General features: G+C 31.7%; 2 long non-coding RNA genes across 2 annotated transcripts; both read left to right on the forward strand.

The window, feature by feature from the left end:
• The first annotated feature begins 290 nt into the window (after positions 1–290).
• LOC133185317 (uncharacterized) lies at positions 291–4,332 on the forward strand. Its single transcript, XR_009720894.1, has 3 exons — positions 291–304; positions 571–717; positions 4,235–4,332. It is a non-coding gene; the product is annotated as an uncharacterized LOC133185317 (long non-coding RNA).
• A 1,518-nt stretch (positions 4,333–5,850) lies between these two features.
• On the forward strand, positions 5,851–19,891 carry LOC133185318 (uncharacterized). Its single transcript, XR_009720895.1, has 3 exons — positions 5,851–5,921; positions 12,576–12,878; positions 17,566–19,891. It is a non-coding gene; the product is annotated as an uncharacterized LOC133185318 (long non-coding RNA).
• The last annotated feature ends 308 nt before the right edge of the window (positions 19,892–20,199 follow it).

Below are 20,199 nucleotides of genomic sequence, written 5' to 3' on the forward strand. Positions count from 1 at the left end.
TGAAACAGATCCTGATCAATTTAAGCATTTTTTTTTTAACATATAATGAAAAAAAATACTGTTTATCTTATGCAGTTGCCATGGAGAAATTAACTTGCTTATACTCTCAATTTAGTTATAAAACCATAGAACAAGCAATAATTTTTTTATTTTAATAAAATTGTTATGCAGAGTCTACATATATTACTTGTATATTTACATATGTAGATTAGAAACTTTCGGTCGGGTTCAGTTTAATTTTGATCGGGTTAGTTAATACATTGTTGAGTCTTTGATCAGCATGGACATCCGACATGGTTTGATGGTATGATAATATTTTTACAGTTTCAATTTCTAAACTTTCCAGGAAAGTTTAATTCCTGCATTTTGTACAATGGCTATATATATGCCGTATATTTTCCCATGAATTTTTTTTTGAAATTATATTTTTAAAATTCTGACAAGATTTCTGAGGAAATTTTTAACTGCCTAGGGTGAGATTTATGACAGTCTGAGACATTTTAAACCAAGTCTCTGAATAAATTAGATTTTGTTGACTTGTTTGCATTTATGCATTTATTTTTATTATAGTGTGTTCGGTACCACATAACATGCGAGAATACCTTCTCCGGTATGTTGGAGAGAAGATTAGCAAGAAAAAATCGCGTGAGAAAATGAGAAGTTGACAGAAAAAGATTTTTTTCATTATCGAAAGGGACATGTACAACATCCATAATGGTAAGAAAAGATAATTATTTATAGTCATATTTATTTGTTTCTATAATGTTTCTTTCGATAACTTTTCACTCATATTGAAAAGCCAGCACTTGAGAACCTCTGTACTCAGGACCCTTGAGCAATGAGTAATTTTGTTCATGCCAGCACCTACTACAACATGGGACCTCAGTTTCATTTGAACACCAGTCTCCACATCCTGCAGTGGAATTCGAACCTGTGATGTTAGGATCAACTCCTTTATCTGTGACTCTAAAGCAAACACTTAAACCACTGCGTCATGCAAGCAGCTAGTCATACATGTATTCCTTATGATGTGAGCTAGCAACTATGAAAATTACATGTGCTGTAGATCATAGGTTGCTACATAGTGCTTTGTATGTTGCGCTAAAAAAATATGGTGTTCATCAATGATTCATTTTGGTGTGCATCCTGCGTAAATTATGCACAAATTTTGCTCAGGACGCATTATTTTAATAAATGTGCATCCCAATGGACGCAATAAATTTATAGAAGAATGTGTATTATTTGGTATAATCCGATTTTAAACTTGACCGATTGCATCATATCCATGTGCTAAGCGATATGCATGAACAATTTTAACAGGTATATATAAGGTTGCCAACAACAGGTCAGATTTCACAATTGCAGCCAATTAACCAGCAATTATCAGAAAATATTTGAAAGTTAGATAACATAGTTCGATTATCACTGATTATGTCTATACTGTGGAACATTTCTGAAGCGAATACTATACCTTTGTAAAAGCTATACATGTAACCTGTATCATTTTTTTTTTTTTCCTTACAAGCTAAGAAGTTTAAAATTTAATCATTTTTATTTCCGACTGTTTTTTCATTTCTTCTTAAAATTTCTTTGCTTCATTCTGCTTCTGTGCATTTTATGACTGATACATTACAATGTGTGAGATCGTATGTACGATCTAAAAATAGAACCAAAGTGCACAGTTGACAATATATTATATTTATGACACAAAATCATGTACTCTTACTTGGACAATTGATAGTAAAATTATAAAACTACTCACAGCAACAATTAGGCATTTGCTCTTTCGTGAAATAACTTTTTATATTTCACCAGAATTTCCTCTGTAATCATGGTAATATCTAATATATGACCCTTGGATTTGGATGCTCTGATTTTGTCATGGGACTCATTGTTGTCATTAAGGGGGATCCTTTGGACCCATGATAACCATTTTCAAAATGAATCACTGGTTCATAGGTCTGGGACTAAAAGTTTATGAGGACATACTATCTTAATATCACCCACCCATTATCATCTGATCAGCATGATCAGTACTATTAAGCAGGAAAACAAATATTTGAAGAGACATACTGTAAAAATAATTTTGTAAGATCTTGGAAAACATGTAATTTTGGAAGTACATTGACATATAAGTATATAATTTTTTTTTGTGGATAACAGTTGATTAGGGTAGGTGGTCACTGGTGTGATTTTGACCCATTATCTGATTATTTTTCATACTTAACTTAAGTTTTGTTCGAGTATATGTCAGTGTTTGTTATGCTACAACGTTTTCTGGGTAATTTTCTCTATGGAATACCTTTTTACAAGATTTCTTCTTTTTTTTGGAATTATTTATTGAATTTGCGAAATACATGTGTTCGACTTACAAGATATATGTGTTGGGTTATTTCTAGTTAGAACAATCTAACTTTGTCTCGGAACAAGCCCTCGATCACCACAGTTAGAATATGTCCCATATACTAGCAGTGAAGCATATTGGAAAGGATCCGCTCAGAAATGATTTTGAAGAATACAAAAAAAATTGCACTGAAAATAACTATCAAATTAATCATAACAAACCTTTTTGAGATTTTATATGCCTTTTAACCTAAAAAATAATCCATAGAAATAAGAAAATTCAACTCATTTTCTCAACCTTTTTTCCTCGCTTCAAAGGACAAGGTATGGTAATGGCTGAATCTGGCCCCTTATTTGATGTAAAAATCAGAACATAGTTAAAATAGTGATAGTTTGTAGTTAAGAACTAAATTTGATGCTTGTTTTAAAACCAGCACTAATTTTGATTCAAAGCTTACACGGAGACCAGAAGAGGGTGCAGAAGTAGGACAATTTCCTGAATTTTCTCAATTCTATTGGAATATCCTCAAATTTGAGATACTTTTCACTTCGGGAAACATAGAGCACAAGCTTGCCTATCTGAGATTTTTATACATAAGATGCATCTGATACTATTATATGAAATATATAAATTTGGTAGATAGGCAAGCTTGTGCTCTGTGTTTTCTGAAACAAAATGTGCTGTAAAATCGATGAAAATTTGCATAAAATGAGAAAATTTGGAAATTGACATATTTTCTGATCTTCCTGTGACCTGTATGTATCACATAACTTAGAACCAATACTCATTTTCTGGCAGGGGTGACAACAGGTTTCTATTGATAAACTGTTGTATCATATTCTAAACAACACCCCAAACCAGGGGCCAAAAAGGGGTCTTAGCCTATCTTGTCCTTTACACGCCATGTTGAATTCGGAACTCTCTGGATTGTTCATAGAAAATGCAGTCAGTTCGAGTTATCGAACTTGCTTATTTTGATAAATTGCCAATACACGGAACGAATTCTATCTTTAAACCAGGTCCGTAGGACAATATCATTTTAATGATTAGAACATTCTAATCTAGATTATTGAGATCACAGCAACAATATATAAACAAAATTAAAATTGAAATTATAATTAGCATCATCTCTTTTAAAAAAAAAAATATAAATTCATATTATTTTGTAAAACCAAAAAATATTGGTTTAAATATACTGACAATAAAAAAAGAGACAATAATTCTCAAATTATGAATAACTTTAAAACATTGAGTGCACCTACAAGCACAGATCCCATGATTTGTAATATAATGCACACACAGGCATGTAAATCAAACATACAGATTTTCACTGATTAGCTAATATACATGTAGAACTAGTTTCAACTAAATACTCGTACAAATACAAAAGAAAAAAATAATTATTTTCCAAGCAAATAAAATGAAGAAATTAAAAGTTTTTGATTTTATTTTGATTTAAAAATTATCAAAGAATATTTAAGTCGAACTTCATGAAAAAGAAAAGCTGAAATCAAAATATTTGTATCAATTTAAATGTCATGCTTGATAAATTTTGGAAATACTGACAGATACACCCTTGCATAACACATATACATGACTAAAATTGTAAATTTTTAGAGACTTTGGATATGCATGGTGTCAAACTTTGTCTCATTTTAATATAAAATGAAAAAATTATAACCGATTAAAGATATTGTGATCTGTATTGTAGCATAAATATTGTGATACCTAATATAGTATATTAGATATAGAATAGTAGACGAAAGTGTATTATCCCAGCCCTTTATATTTGCAGTGCAGTATAAAACAGTTCAATTATATAATAATGAAGTCAAGAGAATATGGACATGATTATATGTAAATTAATAGATTTTGTTTTCATTTTTGCAGGTGTGTCTGATGGAATTCGTCATTTCATTAATAAATAATGCTGATAAAGATGCAAACTTAGCAATTGTGCCTAAAAAGTGCCAGCTTTGACAAGGAAATATATCCATATATAACAGTTACTGGTACTGTATGAATGCAGTGAAAGGATCCAGATGAACAGATGAAGAGATTAAGTACAATGTACATCAATTACTTGGATGAAGAGAATCTGCAACATGGGGTAAGGTATATTTGCTGCTTTATTAGTTATAAACTGTAAATAAATTGTTAGCAGAAAATAGACACAAAAGCTTTAATTAAAGCAAATCAGGGGTAAATACTAACTTTTAAAGCATGCAGATACTCAGTGATAGACTGATAGTTTGATAGTATCATAAAGACCAAAAGAACTTCAGTGACTTTGAATTCCTGATAGCCCTAGCTGTTAATGAACTAGTTGCCCATTACAGCCTTTGGCTGCTTATGGAGTCATGACGTGATTGTTGGGGGAGGAGGAAATGAATTCCCAGTGGAGATGGGTATGAAGGTTAAAAATAGGGCCACAAAGAACCAGGTTATGGTGAGGCAGACTTGCCTCCTTACATTTTATTGTAATTATTTAACCCTTCACTCTTTATGAGTGAAATAATTCTCGAATGGGACATAAAACAACACTCAATCAATCGGTCACACTTCACTCGCTGTTCACAGCACTTGTTGCTCTGTACTGGGCACTACTGGCTCACTTAAGCAGGTTAAGTTCAGTTTGGTGTTTACTAGTCTTTCCAATGATAAATAAGTCTGAAGAACATTTTTTGTGAGTCGACTGCACAGCAGTGCAACACCTAGGGATCAATTTACCTGGCATCTGTCTGTCTGTCCATCTGTCACACCTTATATCTCAAGAATTGTAAGAGGTTTAATTGTTTTTGATATTTGGTTAATATTTTGCTTGGCACTCTGACTTTTTTTAAATACCATGGTTGCCAATCTTGTGACCCTTGAACTTACCTTTGACCTACTTATAAAAAAGTTTAAAGTGCCAATATTCAGCATATTTTTGATAATTTAAAAGAGGTAAGTCTATGCTATTAATAGCATGTGCACAATTTATCATAAATTATAATGAAAAATACCAGCATTATAGTTCACTTGACTTTGACCTTTGTTTTACTTTTCAAAAAATATTTTGAATGGTTAATTTACCTTAAATGTTTTGATTTTCTAGAAGTAGTGTTTTGATAATTAGCATTGATGAGCTCATGACACTCTACTTTGAAACTTTTTGATATCCAGTTATCACACAAACTAAAACTTAAATCCTATGAAAACAAATCGGGATCTGTATACCACAATGGGTGGTAATGTAGACTGACAATTGCAGTAAAGACAGCCTGAAATCTCTTTAGAAAAAAACTGTTGAAAAGATTATTGACCATTATATGGTGACGTCTCTATTTTAGTGAAAAATTCTTAAACAGGATGTAAAACGACATACAATTAAACAATCAATCCAACTACTGAGTGAGCTTTCTAGCTTGTGAACTACCAATTATGTCCAATTGGAAGTAATATTTGAATGTTTTAAAATGTGATTGTACATTGTAGGAAATAATGTTCCCATAGAAAAGTCAAAGAATGTATACATGTGAGATTCTGAAGTAGCCGTACATGATGAGTAGGAATTTGAAGTGAATTATGGGAAAAGGTATGTAATCCATTAGATTTCTTTAAAGTTAGTGATTTTAAATCTGAACACACTGTGTAAAAGGAATTTTTTCGCCATATTCCTTTATTCACGCTATATTGTAGGGTCCCTATATAAGCCACTCACTTAGTCACTGTTCAGTGTAATCTGTTGTCACCTGTCTGTATAGACAGACTGACGTATGCTACATAGCTCTGGGTAGCGACAAAAAATTACTGTGTACTTCTTTCACGGCAGGAGAGAAAGTTGCCAATGAAACTTACAACAGTCCCACAGGTCAGTGCAGTATACAAACATACACAAGTACACGTAACTGCAATAAAATAAATAAACAAAGGCAATGCAAGATAACCAGCATGAGCATGTGTCACCATTCCACTCCGATACCTGTGACAATAAAGCAGTCAGGTGTAACAAATGCGAAGAGTATACCCTGGTGCTGATATAGTAGATGATATATAATCGAATGTGGTGTATGCCTATTTATGAGATGTGTCCAGCTTTAATTGATTGTTTTTCTCTGACTATATGTACCATAGGTCATAGTCATTTATGGTATATACAGTGGCGCCATGTTTATCCGAACACTTCACCTTCCAGATGCTATTTTTCGGGAATAGATTTTTTCCATGTCATTCTGTCTCATTAATCCAGAAATTCGTGTTCCACATCCGAACGGTCGATTTCTACTACAAAACGTAATAGTTCATTGAAAAATGACTCGTTTATCCAGATGGTAATTTTTCAAGAAATGACTTTTTCATACTTATCTTCAGGGGTTGAAATTTTCCTGGAAATCCCACTAGCCCAGGGGCTACTGATTAGGAAAAAATTACTAGCCCAAATAAGAAACAGTTCAAAATTAATCAATATTATTTTTAACAAACTTAAGCCAAAGAGGCGTCCGGATAAACAAGGCAGCACTGTATATATCTATAATACATGCATATAAATGTACTTGCTATTAACAGTGAGTACAGTAAAATTTTCCCATTAAGTATATTAATTTTTTTCTATGTGGTTTACTTTATGCCCAATTATCAGCAGTTTCCATAATTGCCATATTTAAGTATAAGAACTAGGTTGCTATAGCAGACAAAAGGTAAATATAAAAAATCTAAAGTACAAGGTACTTTATCACTGATTGAATGTTAATTAGGGCCTGCATGAAATGTTAAAGCTATATAGGATTCACATTGTCCATCTTTATGTCTTTCAGCCAGCAATTAACACTTCAGTTGTGACAAAATAAACAAGTTTTAGTTTATGCAGTGTAATACTATACAGGGTATTGATGCATACAGTAAATGAGATCATTAGAATGGTGTATTTATATACTGTATATACTTGATATCAACAATTTTTCTCAGTGGTCTACTTTATGCCCAATTATAAGTGGTCTCCTCAATGGCCATATTTAAGTATAACATATGTATAAGTACAGGTTGCTATAGCAGACAAAGGTAAATATAAAAATCTAAGTGCAAGGTACTTTATCACTGATTTAATGTTAATTAGGGCCTGCATGAAATGATAAAGCTCTATAGGATTCACATATTGTCCATCTTTATGTCTTTCAGTCCAGCAACACTTCAGTTGTAACACAATAAATAAGTTTTAATTTGATATGCAGTATAATATAATACAGGGTATTGATGCATATAGTGAATAAGATCATTAAAATGGTATATTTATATACTGTATATACTTGATATCGACTAGGGTTAATTCAATTTACTCAATTTTTCTCACTGGTCTACTTTATGCCTAATTATAAGTGGTCTCCTCAATGGCCATATTTAAGTACATGTATAAGTACAGGTTACCATTGAAGACAAAAGGCGTATACAAAACTCTAAAGACCATGATACTTTGATACTGACTGAATGCTGATCTGGACCCTTGAAAAGCACTTAGTCTTATTTATATGACAATGTGTGGTTTGATATAAGTTAACTGAATTACCTAGGTAACCATGGTAACATATTTCTATCTGTTTTTGGATGTTTTTGCATAAGCAAGGGCTTGGGTCATGCATAAACTTTTCACATTTTTCAACTTCTTCTCAAGAACTACTGGACAAGTTTAAACCAAACTTGTCACAAAGTATCTTTAGAATAAGGATGGCAATGATTAACTGGTTTATTAACTATTAAGAAAGATCATAACCAGTTAAAATTTTCATAATCAGTTTTGTAACCAGTTACAATTTACATACTAACCACTTAGTAGATACAGTAGCTGCAACGTTATTGTTGACAACTTACACGAACGATCACGTTAGATGAACGATTCCGCACGATTCACACACGATAAAATCTGTTACACGAACGATCCTTCACACACACGATTCTACACGTTACACGATCTTACACGATTGCTAACGGAAACGCACGATTCTTCACGCAAAATAGTTCAAATTCTTTAGGAATGGATATTTTCAAAAAGAAATAAGGCTTAATACTTATTTTAGATTTCAAATAATGATTGATTTTATTTCATCGACTTTGAAAAATGAAAAAAAAAATAGAAATGGATATTTCTGGAACTAAATACATGTAAGATTTATGAATTATTTTAGATTACAAAAAATTATTTATGTAATTCTCTGACTTTAGAAAACTGATTTTTTTTTTTCGTTCTATCAGAAGATGTACATGTTGGTGGACCGTGAGTTTTGATTGAATTGGATTTCATAATATGCAGAAAGGGACAAGTTTGAAAAAAATGGCATGAAAATGAATTAAATTATAAGTTATATCCACATTTCAATTTGTGAATCTCTAAAATCAACAATTATTTTACAAATCATTTATTTGCAGAAATTAAAAAAAATAATCAAAAGTAACCTCCAGAGATAACACTGATAAACGAAACCCCGAGAATCATGTCGTGTAAATGTACATTCACCGACTAAATACTTATGTAAGCATTGAGAATTATTTATTTGTAAAAATGTTTATTTTTGATCTATTGATTTTAAAAATATCTTGACCATAATTAGCAATAAATATAATTAACATCAGAGAAAAAAATCAAACATCTAAGTACGGTTTATCAGAAAAAAAATCATGCTATTTGACGAGAACACAATATTGTACGACTTACTATATTGTTTATTTCCAAGCGATAATTAGTTCATTCTGTTTTCAGTTATGTAAATCGCACTTCATTTCTTTTTAATTTGGATTGAAAAAAAAAACAGACAAGTGAAATGCTTGAATAACAAAAACATTCCAATAAAAACTTACAAAACAAAATTTACACGTTTCTTAACGCATGATCATGCACGATTAAAACCGCAAACGATTGAGTCTGATATACGCACGATCTCGCATGTTACACGAACGATCATGCATGTTACACGAACGATTCTACACGATTCTTTTGTCAACAATAACGTTGCAGCCACTGTAGTAGGGATGGCAATCGAATACAGAATTGCAAATCGGTTAACAGTAAACCGCAAAATGTTCCCACCGATTAACCAGTTAATCGTATCAAACTACACAATGTCATTTTCTTGACTTTTTTCAAGTACCTCTATTCCTATGCACAAGAAGTCTTTAAAAAAGTTGTTAGAGGTCAAAATCATTCTATTTGTCTTTCTTGATCATAAAACTACGCGCATATTTTTTTTCAATAGACAAGAAAAAATTCAGAAAACCATGAACCAAGCTTGAGATATCGTGGATAATTTTCATGAGCGGATATCACACAAGTTCATTCTTCATTATCACCATAATCAAAACTAAGTCTAAATTGTATCACTTAAGGGGAAGAAGGACCTTGAGCTGAAAAAATACTTGTCATTCAATTTTTTTCATATTTTGTATATTTCTAATTTAGTATGTCCCACATATCTTAAAGCAGTTATATCAGTAGGTTTCTGACCTTATTTTAGAGATATTGATTGACAAATACTAATGCCCTGCAGTATCTAAGTGGAGTTTTAATTCTTCTTGTTTCCGGGCCCAATACTCTGTCCATAATGGGATTTTTTAAGCATATATAAAAAATATGCAAGTGGACATGTATCTCTTAAAATATTTCAGAGTATGAATAGGTTTAAAATTCGAAAAAGCAATTTTATCCTGTCACACCGCATCTGGATAGGGAAAATTACGTACTTTTTGAGACAACTTAAGCAACAAAAAAAACGTAATTTACAAAAAATTCTATCATTCAATATTTTTAAATTTATGTTGAAATGCAAGTCCTTCAAATTATTGGTTAACTGTAAAAATTTTGAATGGTGAAGCTGACCTCAATATTGCACAGGACATCATTACAGAGGACATAAGCATGACAAAAACGTGTCATATTTACATTTCTTGAGTACGGGAAAAACCAACTATGACGTCACACGTAAGCTAAATAAGCGAAATAAGATATGCCTACATAAGATTTCTGTCATCAGCCATGCAATCATAATTTTTATGCTCCCCGTTTCTCAAAATATTTCATCACATACGGATTATGACCTGATTTTACATAATAATACCGCCCCTGTATTCACAGAGTATGATCTTGCTGTACTAATAGATCATGTATGACGTCACCGACTTGTTGGACGCGCAGTTTAGGGAAACAGAGGAGTGGATCAATCTTTTTCATAATTTGTTAATGTTTACATGAATGTTAAAACTTTTTACTTTTTTATATAAGATGGCAATTTAAGTTAAAAAAAAAATGTCAAAAAATTATACAAGAACTGATGCTTTACACGTTTTGGACTTATATAAACGGAGATTATGACGTAGATAAAAAGAGTCATGTGACCATGTGTCCTTCATCCCCTTAATTTACAATGTTTGTATTATAATCTAATGTGATAGATAACTGCAAAAGATACACACACACCAATTCATGGTGCTCAACGGTGATTATTATCATTAAAGAATTAGAGGACAGTCGGGGTAACGACATGATGTTTTAACAGTAATTAACATATCTCAGACTGACCAATTACTCCGCAATTTTAATCTGGAGAGCCATAATGACCTCCCAATCAGCCTAAATAAATAAATGAAAACGCTAAATTAAATGTTTAGGTAGGAATTTCTATTTTGAAAATGAATTTTAGTACATTGCCTTCAGTTTTACATATATTATAATTTTTTTACGACTAATCGATTGCAGATTTTCTAATCGATTGCCATCATTCCAAGCGAGTAATCAGTTAACCGGTAAGAAATTGCCATCCCTAGTAAATACTTTTTGTCAATGAGTATTTGTATTTACTTTTTCAATAATATTTTCATTTTTTGAAATAAAACTTGTAACATGTTTCAAACTGAAATGTGACAATCAAGCAGTTACCATATCTTGCTGAATATAATATGCATTGGTTTAAATATGCACCCCCTTTTTCAGCCTGATAACTTGGGGAAAATTGCAGCTCGGTTGTAAAGATTATTTGCTACAAAATCTTATTTCATACAGGGCACAAGTTATTTAAACATTAAGATTTTAACAGACTTGAAATTTCTTTGACAATAACTTAAAGATTTCTTTGACAATAACTTAAAGATAAGTCACTTGACATATTTGTTGTAATCAACACACACCCAAAGCTTAAAAAAATGAAGAACGAAGGTTATAAATCAACCTCTCAAATATGAAACAGGGCTCTCAATTGTCTATAATTGGGGCCGTTCAAGGGCCCCACTCCCAATTCAAAAAAAGGTGCCTTTTTTCCCAATAAATGTGTTAATTTTCCCAATAGTAATTTCTCCCAAAAATTAAAGAAAATATAGCTGGATATATACCGGTAATAACTTAACTTGCTATTCATATTCCTCTGTTTTATAAAACAAATTTAGTTGATAACGAAGACCGGAAACCCAATATATATGATTTTAAAGTACGTATAATGGTTATTCCAAAATTTCCTAAAAGGTCTTTATTTTCCCAATCTTCCCAAAAAGCAGTGTGAAAATGAAAACAATTATATGTACAGCAAATAAGAAGTGCCCTATCTTGTCAAAAATGTGATTGGAATAGATAGACCATTTCTTTATCCAGGTGAATATCATTACCGCTACATTTTCAAAATGGTAATTATTTACTGCTACATACTCATTACCGCTGCAAAAAATGTACACATTACCACTTTCATTAGCCAATGGATTATGCATGAACAGATTGATACAAAGTACATGTACAACATATCCAAGCATAAGACCTTTTTCCACTGCTGACCCTGGGAGATGAAAGTAGGGCTTAACAGGGTGGCTTTTTCCCACTTTTTTATTAGTCCCCTACCAGTGAAACCAGAGGGAATTATAGGTTTCCTCTGAGTCTGTCCATCTGTCTGTCTGTCCCTCTTTCAGTCTGTCCCATTTGTTTTCCGCACTTTTTTCTAAATGCTTGCAGATATTGAGCTGAGTTTTGGTATGTAAGTGTATCTTGATGAGTTACAGTTCAAGTTTGCATTTTGTTATGCTTCTTAATCAATGATTTTTAATGGAATTGTGGCAATTCAATTTTTAGTGGGAACCAGATTACACTTGCCGGTAGGGGACTAGTATTGCTTATGCAATACTTTCAAAATGCTTGTTTAATCTTAATTATAGTTGGTATTTAAGTATGCAAGTACAATACTGTACATATAAATGCTTGTTCAAAATAAAGTTTTTCTCGTAATATCAGCCCAATGCAACAGAAACTAAAAATTCAAGAACCTATTGGTAATTAATCTGATGTTTTTTAAATAGATTGATCGAAAGTACATGCAATATAATTCATACTATATAAAGGTGCAGTGTTTAATTGATTTGTTACAAAAAAGAGCAATGACCATATCACCAATGCTAATGTAGTGGTAAATATTTTTAATATTTAATAAGTTCCACATTTTTTTTTCACAATGAAATGGTAAAAAAGAAACTGCTAGCGCTTCTGTGCAGACTACCATCAATCAACATGATCAACAAAATCAAGTAATCCTTCTGAGTAAGTGACCTGTAGTATTATCTGTTTTCACCTAGGCCAATATGAGAAGGATGAAAGTTATTATACTCAATACACAAGTTTGGAGATTGTAGCTCTTCTACAAGAGAAACACAAAAAGAAGCCATATCCGCATGAAAGTGGCAGAGATTGTTGATAAAGTATACACAATCATGATTAAATAAATGTCAAAATGATGGCTTAATTAGGGTCTTTTAAAATGTAATTAATATTAAAGAAAGATTATACATGCATATTATGTCAAGCAATGATGATTTTGGTGATCATATTGAGCTATACTTTAGTAATACAGGTTTTTGGATGCTTGAGTCTCTGATTGACAATATATATGTAGTTTTTTGGAGACCAGGTCTTCCAATAATCTGTCAGAATTCCCATGGGTACCAATTGCAACCTGTTGTTAGGCTAGCAGACCTCTTTTTATATTCATATGAAGCAGAATTTATTCAAAATCTTACACATGAGAAGAAGAAAACACTTGCTGTGGTCTTGAACTCGACAGTGAGATATATCGATGATATATTATCAATTAACAATAGTTATTTCCATTCATATGTCAACTATATATATTATACCCCAGTGAGCTTGAAATAAAAGATACCACAGAGTCTGACACATCTGTTTCATGTTTGGATATTATTTATTTCCATCCCTAATTAAAATTTTATAAATTGATTATGTACATGTAATATTAAATGCATGTTTCTTGGAAAGTAATGTTTTAAGTGTTTCCTTACTACTATTAAGGATTTTCATGGTATATTAGATTCTTGTTTATTATCCTTTTCTAAGTGTTACTTTTCTCTGAGCAGTAAACAGGCAGTTGTATCACTAATGATAGGTGGAGACACATATCAAGTTACCTACAGTTACAGCCAAGGTTTAATGAAGAATCATCTGGAGTCTGGCAGTGAGAGTGACAGTCAGCAGTGGATACTCACTCCTCTAAGGCACCTGATCCCACCTCGGATGTTTTTGAGGTAGAGGTTGGACTGCTCAAATCATAATTTGAATGGACTTTTGAGCTTAAATACTATTCGTTGTCTCCATATTTCGTTTTATAAAATCTAGTTTTAATTAGGATGATTGAAAACAAATGAATCATCAATCCCTTTGAGAGAAGACACTTCCTAGATTGTACAAATTTATTCTAAAAAAAATAGTGGAATCTTTAAAATTATTACGAGGGGAAAGAGTCAGTGTTTCATTTAGAATCCTGACGTGCAGTGATCAGATGCCTATATATTAGAGATCCATTCAATACGGACCTCTAAAACATCAGAGGTGGGATCAGGTGCCATGGAGGAGTGACCATCCCCTGCTGACCAGTCACACGCGCGGTGTGCTTCCTGTCATGATCCGTGAAAAATTAGAAAAATCTGTATGCAATTCAGTGTGTAAATAATGGCCTGGAAATTAGATTTAAAACGTCAATCAGCACTTGACTTAATGATAGATTGTATTTTCTGACAAGCAACATGGTCATTGTATCGACCATATAACTATTGTAATGATGACTTTAAACAAGACTGATGATATTCTTGTTTCATCAACTTGTTTGTCAATAACTTACTTTGTTTTAGAAATTGTTCATAGGTAGAGCATGCTCTTGCGTATCGAATCAACAGAGAGATATGAACCCTGTATGCAGGTGATGAGGGTATATTGCTGCATAAGTAAGGGAAGTTAATGATTGAAAAGTTAGTAATAAAGGTTTGTTGTTAGGTTACCATTAACCTCTTTTTATAGAAAATTATCAAAATATGAAACAGATGTGTCAGACTCCAGGGATAGACTTTCACTTTAATATTCACTTGTCCTTTGGGACAACAAATTTTGACTTGTCCAAATGCAAAACTTGGTTGCCCAAACCTTAGAAAGAAGAAAATACGGGTAATTTAATTTATGTGCAATAAAGTACTTTCTATTGGCAAGTTAACTGCCAAGAAAAAATGTTGATGTGTCAGTTATCCTACAATTGTAAATTCTGTACATGTATACCACTGTCCTTTCATTTATCCTGAAAACTTGCACTGCCATGCAGCAGTATATATTTTCTTTAAAATGAAATTCATATTTTAAATATATATATATATATATATATTATTTTGATTTTTTTCTCTGGAAAACTGAGGCCACACTAAAGGAAAACAGTTGTTATGTTTTGAAACATACATATCCTGATCAGAATACATTGTTTGCCGAGAATAACTGGTGTTCTCTGAGTGAAAAAACAAACTATTCTTGTTTAAGAAACTATTTTTGATATGTTCTTGGCAGAAAGTGTTATTGTTTTGTTTAAAACTATTGCAAGATATGAAAAAAAAAAAAAGTTTTTATCTGAAATATTCACTTGCCCAATCGGACAAGTACATTGGCATTTTCACTTGCCTTAACTGGGAATTAACTTGCCCCGGGCAATCGGACAACGGTTAATGTCGATCCCTGGACTCTGTGGTATCTTTAAATTATCAAGCTCATTGGGATAATTGTGTTGAAATATGAATGCAAATAATTAATACTGTAAAGTCACGTGTATCGGACACACTTTTTTTTTTTCAGAAAAATTGTTCAAAAGTGTGGGTGCGTGCATTACATAGGAACTAAATTCAACCCCTTTTTCTGGACATTTTTTCTTAACTCTTATGAGTGATTTTCACTGTTACCACATTGTAAGTTTATTACATATTATTCCCCAATTCTTGAGTGATAGTCACGTATGACAGATCGCTGATAAATAAATCAACAAACAGAAATATAAAAAGATATTTCCATTAAAATATTATTCAAAATTAAATATATATATATGTATATTTAAAATAAATTATCTTTTTCTAACTTGGATATCATCACTGCCAAATTTAAGTCCTCTCGACCCTAATGTAGGTCATATTTGTTTATATAACAATTTCCGGCCATTTGGTTTTGAAACAACTGCCATTTTAAACAATACACTTGTAATCAGTAAAGTTTATTTAATGAGAAATATTTTACACACCTTTTTAGTTACCTGGTATCACTTGTATACATAAGTGTGACATTAATTACGCTTGGGATGATTTGTTTACGTAAACACAGACACCTGCTTGGAATGCATTTTCAGCACAATATTGTAAAATGCTTAGGGTTATAGGGAAAAAAATACAGGACTTAATTTTTATTTTATACTAATCAAATAACAATTAAAATACAGACTTTACTTAAATACTTATAAATAAAGCTTATATGTAAACTGAATTTTCCAAGAAAATTAGAAGTTGTATCCTACTTTCGTTTTTGAAATAATATGAATATTTTAACTTTTTAAACTTTTTCTTTGGAATAGTTGTGCTGTGAAAATAAGAGATACATCCGCATTTTTGGGGTAGCGTTTTATCCATAGGAACTGCATTTTTCTCAGGATTTTCCCCCCAAATTTGGGGGTGTGTCTTTTACAAGACTACGGCCTTTACACCTGACAATATGGTACTTCGTCAATATATCTAAATGTTAAAGGCGACAGCATGTATTTTCTTCTTCTCATGTATAAGATTTTAAATAAATTTTGCTTTGTATGAATACAAAAATAGGTTTGATAATAACGGAGCACAATTGGTACCTATGGAAATTCCAAGAGATTTTTGGAAGACCTTGTCTCTAAAGACCACATAGATATTGTCAATCAGAAACTCAAGAATCTTTTTGATATCAACTTCAGAGTACTTGTGTGTACAATCAGTGTTTTTTACAAATAATTTTGCAAATGACCAATGACAAGATAAGTTAGTTTTTGAGTTCCACTTTTAATGAAAAAGCAGCTGTCAATAAACAAATCTCTCGTCCATACAAAAAACAAAAAAGCATACCAAGGGTGATAATCTCAAAACTTAAGCATTGATCTGTTCGAAATAATTTTTTTTTATTGACATACGTTTAAGGATAAACAACAATACTTGATATCGCGATTACTTAAATTAGCAGAACTCTTTCACGTAGGTAGGAAACGTCTGTTGGATGGGGGCAGTGTACTATTGAATGCAATGCATGATCGATCATTGTGGAATTTATAAGGACTGATAAGAAAGAAATCCTAGAGAAATATCTTGCTAAACATGCACTGAACCAGCCTAATAAATTTTTGAGAGGAGCTAATCCTGTATGTTGCATTTTTTATGATACTTTTTACTAAGCGGACTTTTCTTATTAAATTCTAAATGAAAATCGTTACTTTTGAAAGTTGATAAAATACTCTAAACTTTCCTTACTTGACAAATCTACTATTTGGAGTTCAACTCTTGGCAATACATTGTAGTTTCGGCATAATGATTATTCGAATCATTCCATTGTCATCACTGTAATGTTATGCCCCAGAAATCTTGTGAGATTTAGAGCTTCCTCGACTCCCATGCTAATTAAAGAGCGGTTGTAAGTTAGATAATTGCGAGATACTCGCAATACTACGTATTGCAAAATACTGGTACTTTTAATTCAATTCACATGTGCTCACCTTTAAAATGCATTCACAATTCTTTATAAAGTTGGTGACATTATGTATGAAAATATAAAGTCTAGTTACATGTTTAAAGTATGCTTGTGGTACATGTATGCATTTTTTTTTCTTGAACAGTAAAGGAAGGGATGAGAGAGTTCATTGAGTGCCATAAACTTTCATTTGTATGTTATTTTTTAGAGATGGAGTAGTACACAAGCACAATTTGTTAAAGAAAGAAAAGTCAATGGAATGAAAGCCAAAGAAAAGGTGAAGTGAATTGTCACTCATTATATTTTAAATTTAATGTGGACATGGTCATTATTTTAGTTATGTCATAACCTTCTTATCAATTTTAAGCAGTGCAGACAGATGCATTTCTTATTGCTTTGAATAGAATAAATTATCAAAAAAGTTTGTATTTGTTTTTTGATATAGAATTTATATTAAAAAAAAAATTATCAATTACTGCAGTTTTGAATTTCAGTACACTAGAAATTTTTCTGCCCTGCCATGAATATGGCTGGGGCATATAGAGTTTGTCATGTCCGTCTTCCGTCCTTTCAACCTTCTGTCTGTCCTTCCATTCCGCTTTGCTTTTAGCTCAGTTCAAAACTAAGTTTCAAAGAAACTATTCAAGATATTTTTATCAATCTTCATATGCTGATACATATTGATAAGAGGTATTCAGTTTCATCAACGTACCTTGACCTTTCCTTTAACTTTGACCTCACTTTTCTTAAATTAGTGTTTAGCTCAGTTTTAAAGAAACCATTCAAGATAGTGTAATCAAACTTCATATGCTGATACATACTGAATCAACATTTTTTTACCTTGACCTTTCCTTTGACCTTGACCGTACTTATCTTAAATAAGTGTTTAGCTCAGTTTTAAAGAAACCATTCAGGATAGCGTAATCAAACTTCACTTGCTGATACATACTGATGAGAGCTATTCAACTGCATCAACATTTTTTGATCTTGATTTTTCCTTTGACCTTCACCTCACTTTTTCTAAATTAGTGTCAAACTTCATATTATGATACAGACTGATGTAAGGTATTTGACTGTATCAACATTTTTGACCTTGACATTTCATTTGACCTTGACTTCATTTTTCTTGAAATGGTGATTAGCTCAGTGTTAAATAAACAGTTTCCATTCAAAATATTTTTATCAAACTTATTTTGCTTATGCGTATTAGTGAGAACTATTCAACTGCATCAAAAATGTATGACCTTGAACTTTCCTGTGACCTGGACCTCACTTTTCTTAAATTTGCATTTTGCTTAGTTTTAAAGAAACCATTAAATATAATTTTATGTGAGCTTATGCACTTAACAGAATTTGGTGGGAATTTATCATCTATATCCAACTTTTTCGATTTCAATGTTAAAGAAACTATTTTAAGATATTCTCATCAAATTTCATACACTAAAAATATTTTTATGTTGCATTACTAATATGCCCACATGGTGCAGTGGTTAAAGCTCTAGAGTTGCGGAGTAAGGAGTTGATCCTTATGTCGCTGGTTCGAATCCCACTGTGGGACGTGGAGACCGTATAAACCGAGGTCCCATGTCACAGAAGGTGCTGGCATAAAAAGATCCCTCACTGCTTAATGGCCCTTAGTGCCGAGTATAGGTCAAAATTTGCAGCTCTCCACCGGCAAGTGGTGGCGTCTCCATATGAGTGAAAAATTCTCGAGAGGGATGTTAAACAATAAACAAGCAAATAAAAATTAATATACCCTCAGCGGGGCATTCATGTCCTATGGACATATTTGTAGTTTTGCCCTCTTCTACATTTGTACATGGATATACTTTTTTATTTTTGCTCTGTAAACAACAACAAAAACATTATACCATATAATATGCACAAAATTATATGCTAGGAATGTATTGTGAAAGATGCATTTCAGCTTACAAATGTAGCATCTTTAAGCCAGCTTTTTAAAAATTTTTCTGAATGACTTTCAGGTACTTCTTTTATATTTGCAACTCATTTATAGGGATGTATTAGTATGGTAGCCTGTTTGCCAACACCTTGTAGATGAGATTCTAGCACATATTGTGTGAAATGGTTCTCTTAATTGACATGAGAAGGTCACTATTTTTTATCAAGATAAAAATTACTTGTATGTCTTGTAATAACATTATTTAATATATCCCTTTCATAGCACACATGTTCGTTTCAAAGAGAAGAAAACATTTATAATTTTTCAAGGTCAATAATCTCATGGATGAAATGCAAACTGTACTATTTGAAATAGGTGGTATAGGTATTTCAGAGTCTGTATTACAGCTTGCCAGTTTATTGTTGGAGGGAATATTCTCATCAAATAAACTATGTAAAGATTTGCTTTTTAATGCAAAGTATTTTTAAAAGTAATAACTTCATTTCAACTTACAATGAACAGTTAATCAATGCATCTCACTTTGTATCTAATGCATTTTTAGAACACAAATTTGTGGTTTAAAACATGTTGTAATAGTTTAATAATGCTATTCATTTTTTTTTAATTGACAAGAAATGAAAATGTAATGATTATTTCAAAATAGTGTTTTATTCCTCTTATGTATATTTATAGATATGTAAAAGATTGTTATTTTTATTGATGTTATTTTTGTGTACAAAATACTAGTTTTTTATTACTTTATACAAAACTAATGTTGTGAAGATTGATAATAATAGAAGTCCTTATGCATATATTGAACAGTATACAAATGTCACCAATGTAATACACATTTACAAATAAAATGAAATTTTACATGACTTGCACATATTTGCATTATTTGTTACAGTTATAACAAATCTTGTATTTATTGTTTCCAAT

Source organism: Saccostrea echinata, unplaced genomic scaffold (assembly GCF_033153115.1).
Source record: "Saccostrea echinata isolate AGI-Se365-2 ecotype Australia unplaced genomic scaffold, CSIRO_AGI_Sech_v1 ptg000012l, whole genome shotgun sequence".
Classification (NCBI taxonomy): domain Eukaryota; kingdom Metazoa; phylum Mollusca; class Bivalvia; order Ostreida; family Ostreidae; genus Saccostrea; species Saccostrea echinata.